Raw genomic sequence first — 15,867 nt, forward strand, 5'->3', positions numbered from 1 at the left:
TTGTAAGGAAAGATGTCCATCTGGTAGCCAGTCCGAGCACAGAGTTGCACATACTTTGGACGGTGTGCTCCTGGTCCATCACCTTCAGCTACTGGAGTTTTGATCAGCACCAGTCCAGTCTCTCCACATGTTTATATGATCTATTTATCTGTTTTCATTACTGTCAATAATCTTCCCAATGTTGGGGATTTATACTTTTATCTAACATATGATGCTTTTGATCATGCAAAGCATTCCTGTATATATTCAATAACACTGGACCTTATGCTGGCCCTTGAACCCTCCTCCTGACACCATGTCCTGCAGCTGCTTCTCAGACTTTCTGCCTGGAGGCATTTAAACCAGCCTTTAACTCGTATCACAGTGCCAGTTTCCAATCACTAAAAGTTCCACTTTATCAAATGCACTGACAAATGTAAAGTCAGAGAAATCAGCTGCATGCTTTTCACCATCATGTTTACAATGGAGGACTCATTATCTTGGCTTCCTTTTCCTAATTACTTATCGTCCCAGTAAACGTTGTCCTATACTATTTGAGTAAATATAATATGGTGGTCAGGACAAATTCATAGAATTTTCCAGAGTCACTTGGTAAGGTCCCTGTAAGCTGTGCGCGCGCCAATAGGCTGTGCGCACGCGCGCGCACAGCTTCCTTTTCACAGCGCCCAGCGTCTCTCCACGGGCGCGCTCACGGCGCACGTCAAGAGACTCACGTTAAAAGACGAGCACCTGGCTTTTGGGGAGAATGCATTGTTTTCCCCTTTCGCAGCTTCGTCAAAGAAGCCGCTTTCAGCAGAATGACTTATTTTCTGCTGACAGGGTGACCTGCACGTGGATCCAGTGTGTCAGGGGCAATTTAGGGATCACCTATGGATCATCAGGAGGGTTAGGAAGGTGGGATCTCATGAAATTGCTAGCGCTGACATCCAAGAAGCGACATTAGGGAGTGGGGTAAGGGACTTGTTTCACTTCAGTACAGTTTACAGTCACGGTGCCTGTGCTTAAACGCTTTTCCTTTTGTGCGTGTTTGCCGTCCATAGGAATTTTATTTTTAAGCATTTTGTCTGGTTCTCTTTTACTAGTACTAAAGATGGCAAATGCACCCTGGAGATTCTTCAACGTATTAATTCCATTAGTGCTGGCTGTATAGATCATAACATTGAATATGATTTTTTTAATCACTCTGTCTTAATTTCCAATACAGTTTAGGGAGGATCTTTAATTTTGATGTTTTATTATATACACTTTGCACTTTAACATATTGGAGCACGCTTCTCTAGCCTTCTTTTGCATTTTATTTGTTAAATATTTTAGAGAAAGACATCTCCCGCTTGCATACAACTTCTTTTCTAGTTTGATCCCCTATGTAGCGATGTGAAGCAGCCTTGGGGTGCACGTGGCTATACAAGCACCCCACATGCCAGAACATGTCTCACTTCCCTATACTCCCTCACACTTCTGTTCCCCTCCAGCACTTGGAAGTAGGCTTAGGACGACATATTTGTTATACGAACATCAAAATGATACCAACGTACCCTTTTCTCTCTCCTCCTTCCTTCCCTCTTACGGCGCACTGTGTTCTAAAGAAGCCTGTGGCTGTATCCTCAGCATTATACAAACAAACATGCCATAATAGTATGCATTTAACATCTTCCCTCTTTCCTGTTTGCCTTTTCCTTTTTCTCACGTTCCCTTAATTTTTCTGTTCTCTCATAGTGCTATGAAGCAGCCTGAAGTTGGCATAAGAGCTGTTCAGGCAACTACCATGTTGTAGCATATAATGATAAGGCCACAAGTGGATACAATTAACATAGCTGTTTTTCAGCCCTTTGGTTAGTGTCCATCCATCCTTCCTTCTATCCAATCATTCATCCATCTATCCATTATCCCCCCTCCCATTGAGCCACTCACCCTCCCATCAACTCAATCCTTCTCCCCCACTCAAACAGCCATCCATCCTTTCACTTATCAACCCACCCATCATTTCTCTCTTCCATTCAACTATATATCCGTCTTTTCATCCATCCATACATCTCTTCATTCACCAATCAGCTCACCATACTACCTACAATCCATACATTTTTCCTTTCACTTGTGTATGTACCGTATACCCATTTACCCACACAGTCATTCAGAACGTTCCTTTCTCCTTTTCGTCCTTTCATTCTTCCTTTCATCATTATAATTATATGTATTCAGGGTATCAAAAACCATATAAACATGTACAATCCCAATTCTTTCTTTCTTTCTTTCTTTCTTTCTTTCTTTCTTTCTTTCTTTCTTTCTTTCTTTCTTTCTTTCTTCCTTCCCTTTCTTTCTTCCCTCTCCTCTTTTACTGTCACAATACTACAAACCTCTTGTTTCCTCTCCCCAGTCCTGCCATGTTATAGTGTTCCAGTGTAATTTAGGACAGTTCACTTACAAGGCTGATAAAGAGATAGTCAGCATTTTTGCAGGGACCGAATAGTAGCTCCTGCTTTAGCTGCTAGAGTGACGGTGGAGGAGAGGAGGCGAACGCTACTGAGTGTATAACTCATTAAAGTGACAGAGAAGCTGTTCTTGCAGCATTCTGGTAAGATCCAGACAGGTGGGGGAGGGCAGTGTAGCATGGCCCCCTTTCAGGAGGAGGGGGAGTCGTCCTAATGCCTTTGCAGGTCTTCTTGACTGCTGGATGCACTTGAGCTGGCACACTCAATGCATATGTGTAGTGTCAATACCCTTAGAGGTTCTTTTAGTCATCGGCAGACAGTGCCCCTAAATCCTGTGGGGCTTATTTACAAGCCCCCTGTGCCTCCGGTACATAACGTTTCCCTTATTAAAACTGGCGCACCTGAGGTGAAAGTGGCTTGTAAATAAGCCCCACAGTGAGTTTAGTTCTGTGCGTCCACTGCCTGAACTTATTTGGCTTGAGTGATGAGTTTGGCATTTCCTGCCCTAAGGTTCTGGCTTGGGTTGTAACACGGCTCTCGTTTTCACAGGCATGCAGTCCACAAGCTCCATAAGCCTTGTACAAGACACTGGGCTCTGCAATCCCTGTATAAACGCCCGTCTCTAATTTCTTAGCAATCAGCGACTTGTGATGCACCCAGTCGCAAATTATAAAGAGAAGACATCAGAACTCGACTTTAATAAGTTATTATAGTCGAGTTCTGATATCCAATGTCTGCTGCCAGAGCCAGCAGTCTGGGTGACAGGCAGGCCAGGTCATGGCGCAGCTATTTAAAGCAACAAAAATAAAATGTTGCTTTTCTTTCTTCTGCTCTATTTTTCTAGCTTACAGTGACAAGCAGAAAGAAGACGTTTATTTTTTGCACTCCTTAGATAATTATAGAAAAGTTAGAATCTTTCTTCATGTTTCTACAAATGCCCATTTGTTGCAGCTTGTTTTCAAATGACTTGAATTGCACTGTTTCAAATATCTTTTTCAAATATCTAAAGGTTTTTGATCTATTTCATTTTGCACTAGAGGTTCCATTTTTTTCTTCATGTTTGCAAAAATGCTCTGTTGCAAGACCACAAACCAAGGTTTTAAATGGTATGTTGGAAAAGTGATGGAGTGACCATACATTATATGGGCTAAAGCACCCCCTGCTGTACATGATACAGATATTGCAAGTTACTTCGGAGTTCCATAACCTCTATATAGTTATGCAACGCCTCAGTGACTTGCAATATCTATATAATGGATGGCAGGAGTTACTTTATCCCTTGCATACTTGTATTGCCTTGTAGTTGTATGTATAGAGGGCTTCATAACCCTGACAAGATGCTCAAAGAACTTTCAGTAGACGGTTATCAGCACACAGGATGTTGAATGAGAATCTCCTTTTCAATAGATGACAGTAGACACCTTAAAGAACTGGGTAATGGACAAAATTTTTCTGTTTTGTATGCATAGCCACGATTCTGGTTCACCCCCCCACACCCCCCCCCCCCCCAAAAAAAATCACGAGGTACCTTTTTCGGCACAGGGTTATGCAGATTGTCTTTCAGTTGTTTATTTTTGGGTGAGGGTGGAGGAACCTGATGCAAGCCAAACAAATGTTTTTCCACCGTTTGAATGTTTGTGCTTCTCCTGCCTCTTGATGGAAGTAAAAAAGGAATCTCTGGTCCACAGTTATGTGTTCATACTTGTGGTTTGGTTTTGCTTATGTTAAAGCCGCACATGTTTGTCTCCTTCATCCAGAAGTAGGAGTGTCTGGGGCACACTTGATGGTGTTTTGATATTCATTCTTTTTACATACTTTTTTCTCTTTGCCACTTTTTTTACACTCTCTTTATGCCATTGTTTTTCAGTTAAAATGAGCTCCATGGTCGTTACCTACATAGAATAAAGAAAGACAGGCAGAAAAAATGTGTTGATACTTTGGGCTCACCTAGTTCACCTTCCAAATATGATAATAGCGTGAGTGCATACATTGGCCTTTTCTCCAGTATCTATACATTTCTAGGAACCTATTCACAGAAGAGGCATAATCAGACAGGCTGCAGAGTTCAGACAATTATTGTATTGACATTTAGAAATTTCATTGGTTGCTTTTCTGTCAGGGCCACTTTGCACCAACATTTTGAAAGAAGCAACTAGTAGAAAATCAATGTTACCGCCTGTCAGTTGGTGCCAGCTGTCAATAGTGTCCATGTCAGGTAGAACAGACCTAGGTGCAAAAATGCCCCAATATCAGTGCTCTCTATGCTATTTATCAATTTTGCCGCACGTGCATTCCTATATGATAACTGTGCATCGTAATTGCACGGGGAGCTTGCTTGTGACTTTAGAACTTTTGAACCAACCATTTGCGAATGTTCTAGTGCATGGATCAGCAATGATCTCAGAAATGTACATTTTAATCTCATAATGAGGTCGTCATGGAACCCAAATTGAAATGTCTTGAGTTTAGATTTTTGCATAATTGGAACTGGTCCTCTGTAAAAATGAGGATTGTACGATTAACCTTGCACGATAGCGCCTGGAGATGGGCAGGCATACCCTGTATCATGTGGCACACCTTTTAGCAGCCTCCACTACCCACTGAGCACTAGAATATGATTTGGGAAAAATAGGATAAAATCTGGTGAAATTTGCCCTGGGAAAAATCAATGCCTTTCTCGTGCATGGTTTTTGCACTCTTGAGTCCCACGTGTTACTAAACACGTGCAGCATTGGCCTACTGCTGCAGTAGTGGCGGGTAAACAATGGGTTTTGAATGAATGACAACAGGATTTAGGGTCCACAAAACAACATAAATACCAGAAATTAGTAAATTAGTAAAGTAGTCTCCTACAAAAGGATTTTCTCGAATGTAAATTACCAAGAACAGCGGGGTTCGATTCACAAAGGTAACATTAGACCAAAAGTCTAACAGAACAAAAGTCAAACTTTACTACTTTTCGGTATTCACGGAGGTAAGAACTAGTAAAGTTAGACTTTTGATCTAAGTTAGACTTTTGGTTTAACGTTACCTTTGTGAATACCTGAAAAGTAGTAAAGTTAGACTTTTGGTCTTAAGTTTACCTTTGTGAATACAGAAAAGTAGTAAAGTTAGACTTTTCATCTAAGTTAGACTTTTTGTCTAACTTTATCTTTGTGAATTCCTGAAAAGTAGTTAAGTTAAACTTTTGGTCTAAGTTAGACTTCATTTTTTTCAGTTCATGACTTCACTGAGAAGAAGGACAGACCTGAAGATTCTCACACTGTCTAATAATATGTAGCGATGCCACAATCCTATGAAGGTGTGAGCTGGTGCACCCTGGCTGAGGCGGCTCTGGCTGCAGCCTCGCTGTGGCGCACCACCAGAGTATGACTGTTCTGTGACATGTGAATAGACCTCAAACATAGCAAACTCTGCTCGGGTAGCATAAAGACAGGACTTTAGTGGTTTATGATGCACAAATTGGTCATCTGAGCTAGGTATTGAGGGGGACGACTATAATTAATGGTCTGCAAAGTTTTGAGCATTTGGAACTCCACGGTGTTTTGTTTGATTGTCAAATTTTCTAAGTAGGCAACGTTTCAAAAAATAGTTGGTGAAAAAGCCTATAAAAACTTTGCATGAGGAACATTTCTGCAACATCTACACTACACTCTGTGCAGGAGTTCTTTCTTGACAGGCTGATAATGATTTGTGACAGTGACAAACCTTCACGAAATTGCAAGGTTTGGTAACTTTGTGAAATTGTCCTGCCAGAATTTGGTTCATCAGACTCCACTAAGGATGCCAAGAGAACCACTTAATGATGTGTATTAATGATGGAGGGATGAGCATCCCTTTGAATAAGGCCTTTTGTTGGTGTCCGGGGGCAGCATCCTGTGTGGTGGTCCACCATTTCTACTCTACTCCAACTGGGTAACCACGCTGCTTTTTGCAGGCACATGACTCTCCAAGGTAAATATTTAAGGCTTACTGTAAAAAAAAAAAAAGTAGGTGGTGGTCGGGATTATAAGCCCACATACAGCATGAATAGTAATTAAACTCAGTGTCCAGTCAGGTATAAGTCTTCCAAGAAGAATAAGACTTTTTTGCACAGTTAAATAATAGTAAAAGTTATGATATACACTGAAAACCAGAAAGTGTTAGCAAGTAGGACATTAGCCCAAATATGTTCATAGTGTTTAAGCATTAAGCACTAGATTTTACATAACTTTAGTTCTATGGGGAATATCACCCTATGGGTCGCCTCAGGAAAGTTCAGCTCTGGTTGGATCTTTAGCTCTAATATGTACAGTAGTTCTCTGGTGTTCAAGTCAATGGAGTAAGTGTGACAGACTAAACAGATGCAGTGCAACAATCTGGCAATGATGTGTCTGGGCCTTCTTCAATGGCTCTGGCTGAATAACTGGACAACTTAATGGGCTCAATTCTTCACTCCTAAATTTCAAAACACAAAAAAGTTAAATGCCTCTGACCCGAAAATCCATCACCAAAACAAGGGTCCCTGTAATGGCACGATGTGATACAGCTCAGGGTAGCTTCTGGGTTTCTGGTTCTAAGTCAAAAGTGATCGGACGTGTGGGCAGGTTAAAGATTAAGGATTTCAAATAAATTAAAGACTTAACTTCTTTTTAGTGTGCTTGAAAGAGGCAGCCCCTATTAAGTCTGTTGGAAGCCTAACTCCTGGGGGCCCATATAACTGAACTAGGAATCACTGTCATATGTCTCCACTGGCAGTGGCATACACAGAGCTAGTGGTACCAAACTAACTCCAGGACATCATCACAAACCCTAAAGGGAAATTATATTTGGACTAGGGATGAAAGACATCTTCAAACAATTATATCTCTGGAACATTGATGGATTGAAAGATGGTTCACACAGTTCTGCAATCAGCACGACCTAGGCACACAATGAAACTGGACCACATTCCAGCAGGGGTAAAGAGTAGCACCTGCTGGTGTATCTGGGGTTGGAGAAGGGGCAATATTGATCATGCTAAATGCATGGGATTGGGGAGCACAAATAGAACATGCTCACCATTTCACTTGATGTAAGGGTGTCTTTAAAATTCCATGACCACTGCAATGATTTGTGTTTCTCTTCACTCCTACACCAGAAACCTGTGCCTCCTCCAAGGTCTTTGCTCATTGAGGTGTCCTCCATGAATGTTTAGCAGCAACAACTTTGTGCAGATTTTGTGCAGTTATGAGTGACAGCACATTGACAGCAGGAAGCTAGTTGACCACTCTTCCCAAAACAGTCAAGGTAAAACAATTACTCTAGAATTAGGCACCGTCCCGACCCAAAGAATCAGAATCCCGCCCTTCCTCTCCAAACCCACAGAGATCAGCTGCAGAGTACTACAAGGATCATCGCTCAGCCACACGCTTTTCAACATCTACATGGCCCCCCTCGCTGCAATCGTCAGACAGCATGGACTCAGCATAGTACCCTATTCCGACGACACCCAGCTCATCCTCTCCCTCAGAAAGGAAACCAACACCACCAGACTCAGCTTCCAGGAAGGAATGAAAGACGTTGCATGCTGGTTGAGCAGCAGCTGCCTGAAGCTCAACTCAGAGAAGACAGACATCCTCATCCTTGGACCTATCCCTCCATATGGGACAACACCTGGTGGCCCACCGCCCTCGGCAACCCCCCATTCCCACAAACCACACCCACAACCTCGGCATCATACTCGACTCCTCTCTCACAATGACCCGACAGATCAACTCCGACTCATCTGTTTGCTTCAGCACCCTCCACGTCCTCCGCAAGACCTTCAAATGGATACCCCCGAATCCAGAAAAAACGTCACGCACGCACTCATAACCAGCAGATTGGACTATGGAAATGCCCTCTATGCCAAAATCAACAAATCCCTGCTCTGACGACTCCAGACCATAGGAAATGCCGCTGCCTGACTTGTCCTTGGCATTCCACGACAAGACCACATCCGCCGGCACATACAAGACCTCCACTGGCTCCTCATCAAGAAGAGAGTGACCGTCAAGCTACTAATCCCTCCACAATTCTGGACCCCAATACCTCAACGTAAGAGTCACCTTCTATGCACCCGGGAGAAGCCTCTGCTCTGCCGACCTCGCCCATGCCGAAACCCCCTCATCCGCAGAGTCAGAATGGGTGGAAGAGCCTACTCCTACATCGCGGCAAAAACCTGGAACAAACTCCCCTCGGCATCAGATGTTCACCCACTCTGCAAGCCTTCAGGAAGAACCTCAAGACCTGGCTCTTTGGGTGAGACAGAGCTGCATGATGTCTCCCCCCCTAGCGCCTTGAGACCCTCACGGGTCAGTAGCACGCTTCACAAATATCTGATTGATTGATTGAGGCAGCCACTATTGCAATTCTGCCTGAGGCAAGGTATAATAGTGCAGTAGTTACAACCACTAATCTGGGAGGGGGCTTTGGATGGCGATGAGCAGTGCAGCTAAAACACTCCCAGTGTACTTCCAGTCTCAAATTCATGAGTGTAAAAACATAATACAGGCTAGAAAAAATGTACGGTGGGGGGTGTACATTTTCATCCCAAAATATTACACCTAAACTAATCCGGTTTTGGATACACTATGTTTGTTTTTTGTTTACTATGTTAATTATGTTACAGCATAATATATGCTGTGCTTCACTGAAATTTCTAGATAGATATCCATGTTGGAATGAATACACTAAAGTAATATGTCAGAAAATTTGCACTGATGTTGTTTCTTGTTGTTTAAGAGAAACAACAATAACAGTGCAAATGTTCTTTAACTCTATATTTAAGGGATTCATGGATTGTCTCTTGGGTGTGCCAGTCATTAAAGAGTTGTTTAAGTGAGAATGTCACTTTCTCCTTTAGCGCTAGATACTTAAGAGTTGTGCCTGTGCATGTTTCTGAAGATGTGGATTCTTGAAACTCTATCTGAGATGATGTATTAATAGCTCTGTCCTTTCATAAATGCTTACATGACATTGAAGTCATTGTAGAACACTGGATCTATACCTTAGCATATGTACCTAAAAGTCTGAATGTGCCTGTCAAAAACATCCATCTACATGTCTTTGCACTTATAGACATACAGTTTACTCAATAGCCTAGTTAATAACTACATTAGGGGTGACTTTTAAGTTGAACTGCAGCAGATTAAGACTTGTCAAGGCGTTTTAAATACCAAGTCGGCCTAGCACTAGAACTGCATGGCCAGGCTCAAGTGCTCTAGGTCTGCAACATTTTCAAAGGGCTACTTCTCTGGATGGTACTTTAAGTGTCAGAGCTTTATTACATATCTGGAGAAGTCTCTCAGTTCCTATCTGTTTTTTTCTATATGTACTACCGTGTCTTAGTACATTGCTGGCTCTGTTTGTGGCTGTTTGTTCTGTAAACCTATATTTAAAGGATGGCATGGATTGTCTCTTTGGTGTGTTAGTCACTAATGAGTTATTTAAGTGATTGTCAGTGCCTCCATTATTGCTACTTACATAAGAGTTGTGTCTGTGTATGTGAGTGAAGGTTTATATACTTGCAACACTGACTAAGACGATGTATTAGTAGCTCTGCTTTTTTATAAGTTCTTCCATGACATTCAAGGAAGAACACTAAATATATGTCAGTATATGCGCCTAAACATGTGTGTGTACCTTTAAAAAAGTTCTAACTACAAGTCTTTTCTTTTATACACATACAAGTTACCTATGGCCTAGTCACAGGCTACCTTAGAAATCAATTTTAAATAGTACATCAACAGGTTAAACCTTAGCAACCAGTTTTAAATACGATATTGTCATAGCAGTAGAACTGAATACACAGGCTCAAACATACGAGACCTGACTCATGCGAACACTAATGCTTCATGCGCATACTTTATATTACTATATTCTACTACAAGTACACCACGAAAGTACAACCCTACAAATGAATAAAATTTACCACTTGCAGATAATGTACCAAAACTGTATGTAGCATATAAAAATATGCACTAACCCATTTACAACATTTTTAATCATCTTATTTGAAATGCAAATTTTAGTACATACTTTATTATGCAAAAGCCTATCTATGATAGTCTGCACATCCATATATCAATTACTTTTCAAGTAGTTGACTAGTACGACATCCACTTAACTTCATCTATAAAGAAACATTTCAAATCATTTACATGTATGTGATACATTATTTAAGTAATATTGTAAACCTAGTACTTATATATTATATATTGTATATCTATACCATACCAAAAAACCATAGGTTTCAGGCCTTATATAGTTAGGAATTAGCATTTAAAAAACCTTTAAAATTCACTCAAAAAACTATAAGTTTTAGGGGTGTTAAAGTTAGCTGGACATTTCACTCATACAAAACCATTGAAATTGCTCCTATATAGTTAGTTGTACTAACTATATTTCGCGCACCCGCAATCCACTGGTGATGATGTCACATATTACATTATTCATGACATGGTCAGTGACATCACTGATGACATCTCAAATGACATCACTGATGACATCACTGATGACATCATCCAGTGAATGTGGTTTGCTTCGTTATTTAAATATGCATTATATATATAGGAATTTGCATTGAAGAATGAGTGGATATATACAAATAAATATTTGGATGGAGGATTTAGTAGCAGTGTAATTGACTGTTTACTTGACCAATTTATAGTGTTTCACTAAATATAGTGGATAGTGACTAAACTGTTTGAATATCTGTATCACTTTGTCAGTTGTTGTGTAAAGTGGTTCTCCAGTTGGTTACTAGCTATGTGAAAGTCTATATTAGTTATTGATTAGTTCACTGAGTATTTGTATGGGTGAGTGAATGTGTGTGTGGTTCGGTGGGGGTGTGTGACTGCCCAAAGATGTGTGAATAGTTGATTCACTAAATATATGAAGTTAAAACTACATGTTCTAACAGTTGTTTGGGTGAGTGAATATCTTTATGGGTGTGGTGATGAGCAAATATATTTCTCAATGGTACATGTCCAACAAACTAGAAAAATAAAAGGCAGTGTATGTGTCAGTTGTTGTATATAAATAAGTATACATAAGACTCAATGATTGTGTGAGTGACTGTATGGATAACTTTATACTTGTAATAATGATTTTATAATTCACTAAGTATGACTTACTATCTTAATGAATAGATGAAGTTGTGTTTGTATAAGTGTGTAGCTAAGTGAATATGTAAGTATGATCCATTGTTTGCATAAGTGAGTAGGATGACGTGCACTGCTGAAGAAACCGACTCTGGACCCTGGTGACTTTAGCAGCTACCGCCCCATTTCCCTGCTTCCCGGGTGAGCAAAATTCTTGAGAAGCACATCAATATTCATCTGATGGACTTTCTGGAGAATAACCAGCTGCTGGATGCCACCCAAACGGGCTTCCGACCTAGACATGGGACGGAGACCGCCTTATTAGCGGTCACCGAGGAAACTAGGAGGATTTTAGATCGAGGGGGATCAGGGGCAGTGGTCCTCCTCGATCTGAGCGCAGCATTCGACACGGTCAATCACGATGTGCTGCTCCGCCGCCTCTCCGATGTCGGAATCTCAGGTAGGGCAATACTCTGGCTCAAATCCTTTCTGAGCAATAGGTCCTTTCAGATCTATGAGGGAGATATGGTCTCCCCTAGAAAACCTCTGAGCTGCGGGGTGCCGCAGGGCTCCTCCTTAAGCCCTGCGTTATTTAACATCTATATGAGACCATTGGCTGAGGTCGTCCGTCCGTTTGATATTAAGATCATTTCATACGCGGACGACACTCAGCTAGTGGTCTCTCTGGCGCAGGAGGACGGCCAACCCGCACAAATGGGGTTAATGAAATGCTTGGAGGAAGTAAAAAATTGGATGACGACATCCTTCCTTAAGCTTAACGGGGATAAAACTGAGCTGATGCTCCTGGGCCCCGCTGTTCCAACGCACTTTGACTGCTTCTGGCCTCCATGCCTAGGTATCCCCCTGCACCCAAGGATAACATAAAAAGCTTGGGGGTATGGCTGGATAAAGCCTTAACCTTTAACTCCCAGGCCACGAAGCTCTCCGCAACGTGTTTTGGCCTCCTTAGGATGCTGAAAAAAGTACTTCCACTCTTACCTATGGAGGCCAAGCAAGTTGCTGTCCAAGGCCTGATCCAGTCTCGGCTGGACTTTAGCAACGTTTTGTACCTCGGTGCGCCCGACTACACATTGCGCAAGTTGCAGATAGTCCAAAACTGCGCGGCTCGCACATTGCTCCAGTTGCCACGAAGACTGTAGCCAAACCTGGGCTGAGTAGCCTGCACTGGCTCCCGGTGCGGCAAAGAATTGCCTTTAAGGCAATGTGCATATCCCATCAAGCCTTCTGGCACAAAGGACCGGCAATTAGCTGCCAACTAATCACACAGTACCACCCTATAAAATACCTTCGTTCTAGCCAGGCCTTTCTAGCCACAGTTCCCAGAATTAAAAGAACGAGAGTTGGTGGCAGGATGTTCTCCTGTAATGCCGCCAAAATGTGGAACACCCTTCCCCTCCAACTTAGGTCCAACTCTGATCTGCCCTCCTTTCATAAACAAATAAAGACCTTCCTTTTTAACGCTCACAACGAATTCCCTGGCTGATCGCCTCTGACAATGTGGCCCCACTCTCTAGCTAGCGCTTGGACGCCTCAGGGCAGCAATCGCGCTTTATAAGTTTACGTTTCATTTCATTTCATTTCATATGTTAATAGGATGTGTGCTGGTGTGTAATGTCGATTTAGGTGTATAAGTATTTTTGATAGTGTTCTATTGTTCATTGACAGCATGTATAAGTGAATCTACAGGTAAGTGATTAGATGTGTGTATACATCTATGAATCGCTGAGTGGGTTTTTAGATACTTGTATTGCTGTAACAATGGATTCAAATATGATACTCTGTATTTTACAAAGAGTGATGAAAGATTTTACTAGTGTATGAAAAGGTGTATGTGATTGTCACGTGGATGATGTCATCATTGATGTCATCAGTGATGTCATTTGAGATGTCATCAGTGATGTCACTGACCATGTCATGAATGATGTAATATGTGACATCATCAGCAGTGGATTGCGGGTGCGCGAAATATAGTTAGTACAACTAACTATATAGGAGCAATTTCAATGGTTTTGTATGAGTGAAATGTCCAGCTAACTATAACACCCCTAAAACTTATAGTTTTTTTAGTGAATTTTAAAGGTTTTTTAAATGCTAATTCCTAACTATATAAGGCCTGAAACCTATGGTTTTTTCAGTGAATTTCAAAGGTTTTTTAAATGCTAATTCCTAACTATATAAGCCCTGAAACCTATGTTTTTTTCAGTGAATTTGCAAGGTTTTTTAAATGCTAATTCCTAACTATATAAGGCCTGAAAGCTATGTTTTTTTCAGTGAATTTCAAAGTTTTTTTAATGCTAATTCCTAACTATATAAGATCTGAAAGCCTACCAGGAATCTCCAGTATGCGCCAGGGGACTGCATTGCAGAGAGGTGTAATGAAGCCACGCCCCTTTTTACACCTCTCTGCAACGCAGCCCCCGTGCATGTTTGAAGAGGGGGAACTAATTCCCCTTGCATACTTGGGGCCCCTGGGGGCCAACTAGCCCACCTGGAACCTCCAATATGCGCCACGGGGCTGCATTGCAGAGGTGTAATGAGGCTATGCCCCTTGTTACACCTCTCTGCAGCGCAGCCCCCTGGTGCGTTTGCAGAGGGGGAACTAATTCCCCTTGCATACTGGGGGTCCCTGGGGGCCAAGTAGCCCACCAGGAGCCTCTAGTATGCGCCAGGGGGCTGCATTGCAGAGAGGTGTAATGAGGCCACACCCTTTTTTACACCTCTCTGCAACGCAGCCCCGTGCATGTTTGAAGAGGGGGAACTAATTCCCCTTGCATAGTAGGGGTCCCTGGGGGCCAACTAGCCCACCTGGAACCTCCAGTATGCACCAGGGTGCTGCATTGCACAGAGGTGTAATGAGGCTATGCCCCTTTTTACACCTCTCTGCAACACAGGCCACTGCCTCGTTTGCAGAGGGGGGACTAATTCCCTTGCATACTGGGGGTCCCTGGGTCATATCTGCCCAAACGCCGATGTTCCGAACGATTGAAAATGGCTTTTCTTGAGAAACATTTGGATTTGGATTATCATGTCCTATACTTTGGAATTTTTGAAAGACTGACTTTGAGATTGCTATAAATTACTCAAGTCTGCCCGAATTGTGTGGGTAAAATTGATACCTAGTCACTTTGAATAAGAATGTACTTACGTCTCGTCTAACATTTGGAAGAAATATCTAGTTATATGACAACAGGATACCGACATAACTTGAAGGAAATAAGAACGCCCTGAAGAAGTTCTGTTGTACAGAACGAAACGCGTCGGCTGGCTGTGGTACATAAACTTAAGGAAAATAAAAGCATTTGAATATACACCAAGATTCAGCGCTTCAATAAGGACTCTAAGTGATATGATTTGATTGGACTTATTGTGCAAGTGGTGCTGTGCCAAACTTTGGAATATTCTCCACTACTCTCTACTACTTACTCTCTACTACTCCACTACTCTCTAATACTCACTCTCTACTACTCATTCTCTACTACTCTACTACTCTCTACTACTCTCTCTCTACTACTCACTCCCTACTACTCACTATCTACTACTCTCTACTACTCACTCTCTACTACTCTCTACTAATCACTCTCTACTACTCTCTCTCTACTACTCACTCTTTACTACTCACTCTCTACTACTCTCTACTACTCACTCTCTACTTCTCACTCTCTACTGCTCTCTACTACTCACTCTCTACTACTCTCTCTCTACTTCTCTGTACTACTCACTCTCTACCTCTCACTCGACTACTCACTCTCTACTGCTCTCTACTACTCACTCTCTACTACTCTCTCTCTACTACTCTCTACTACTCACTCTACTACTCACTCTCTACTACTCTCTACTATTCTCTCTCTCTGCTACTCACTCTCTACTACTCTCTACTACTCACTCTCTACTACTCTCTACTACTCACTCTACTATTCACTCTACTACTCTACTACTCACTCTCTGCTACTCTCTCTACTGCTCTCTACTACTCTCTATTACTCACTCTCTACTCTCTATTACTCACTCTCTACTCTCTACCTCTCTACCTCTCTCTACTTCTCTCTCTACTAGTCTCTACCTCTCTACCTCTACCTCTCTACGTCTACCTCTCTACCTCTACACCTCTACCTCTCTACCTCTCTCTACATACACACATATACACATATATATATGCATATATATGCATATGCATTTATATATATGTATGTATGCATATGCAGAATTGGGACAGTAGAATTAGGCACTCAGCCATAATTTACTCAATGACCCCTGAGTCATTAATGTGGAGGCATAATTTTGCTATCAACCATAATGTTAATAACATACTACAT

The 15,867-nt window shown here is 41.9% G+C and overlaps 1 long non-coding RNA gene across 1 annotated transcript in view; it reads left to right on the top strand.

The window, feature by feature from the left end:
- Positions 1 to 773: 773 nt before the first annotated feature.
- The window catches only part of LOC144772055 (uncharacterized), a 249,186-nt gene continuing 234,092 nt past the window's right edge, over positions 774 to 15,867 (top strand). The window contains exon 1 of the long non-coding RNA XR_013599622.1: positions 774 to 951. This is a non-coding gene — a long non-coding RNA (uncharacterized LOC144772055). The remainder of the gene's footprint in view (positions 952 to 15,867) is intronic.

Source organism: Lissotriton helveticus, chromosome 8 (genome assembly GCF_964261635.1).
Source record: "Lissotriton helveticus chromosome 8, aLisHel1.1, whole genome shotgun sequence".
Taxonomy (NCBI): domain Eukaryota; kingdom Metazoa; phylum Chordata; class Amphibia; order Caudata; family Salamandridae; genus Lissotriton; species Lissotriton helveticus.